This window comes from Sorex fumeus, unplaced genomic scaffold (assembly GCF_029834395.1).
Source record: "Sorex fumeus unplaced genomic scaffold, SorFum_2.1 ptg000086l, whole genome shotgun sequence".
NCBI lineage: Eukaryota > Metazoa > Chordata > Mammalia > Eulipotyphla > Soricidae > Sorex > Sorex fumeus.
In genome coordinates, this window is record NW_026606143.1 from 17,280,635 (window position 1) to 17,281,716 (window position 1,082).

Below are 1,082 nucleotides of genomic sequence, written 5' to 3' on the forward strand. Positions count from 1 at the left end.
TAATTTTATGACAAAATTATAAAGGAAATCAATGCAAGTGAGATTAAATACAAGGTGTGTATGGATATATATTAAATCCATAAGGATTTAATCCAAGTAACCCTTTGCAGTTCAATATCTTCTAAGGCAAATTTTTAGACATGTACTAAGGTTTATATGCCATTTTGATTTCTAGTAGAAAAGATTGAAACACATACTCTAGTATCCCTCTGTATTACCTTGATGTTATATTTCCTCTTTCATAATCTCTTGCATACTTGAAGAAATCAGAATATTCAAAAGATACCTGCATGGACCATATTTACCATTCCTAGTATTTTTTAAATAATCAGATAGGAGCGATTGGGGTGCTACAAACCCTAATCAAGCAGAGACATTAATCATGAATCATGTGCACTCAAATAATCATATTCTATCTGCCCTCTAATAAACTAGTAAAGATTATTCTATCTGAAAATCACTCAGATTTTTAGCTGTCATTTTCATCAAGTGAATATGGTATGGTAAATTTGGGGAATTAAGTATCTATGAAATACTTTATTTCATACCTTATGTTTATTTATTCATCTTGTATTTCTTTATATTTTTGTCTTGAGGGTTGGAGCGATAGCACAGTGGTAGGGCGTTTGCCTTGCGTGTAGCCACCCCGGTCAAGCCGGGTTCGATTCCTCTGCCCCTCTCAGAGAGCCCGGCAAGCTACCGAGAGTATCTCGCCCGCACGACAAAGCCTGGCAAGCTACCTGTGACGTATTCAATATGCCAAACAGAGTAACAACAAGTCTCAAAATGGAGACGTTACTGGGCCTGCTCGAGCAAATCAATGAACAACAGGAGGACAGTAAGGGTGAACTTAAACATCACTTACATGATAGCAGACATATTGTCATGGGAAGCCAAAGATAGAGATATCTGCTCTAGGATTCTAACCGTGAACTGTTGATTTGGCCCATTACATGCTGAAATAAATCCAAATGCCAAAACTTCTGCCAGAACTACACAAGATAAAGATTTATCTCTTGTACGTGTCATTTTCCTGAGAGATAAAAAACTGAACTTGGAAACCATTACTACTTAATTTATCA

The 1,082-nt window shown here is 36.3% G+C and overlaps 1 non-coding gene across 1 annotated transcript; it reads right to left on the bottom strand.

The window, feature by feature from the left end:
* Positions 1–327: 327 nt before the first annotated feature.
* Positions 328–457, bottom strand: LOC130039442 (U8 small nucleolar RNA). The gene has a single exon (XR_008794869.1). It is a non-coding gene; the product is annotated as a U8 small nucleolar RNA (small nucleolar RNA).
* Positions 458–1,082: the final 625 nt, after the last annotated feature.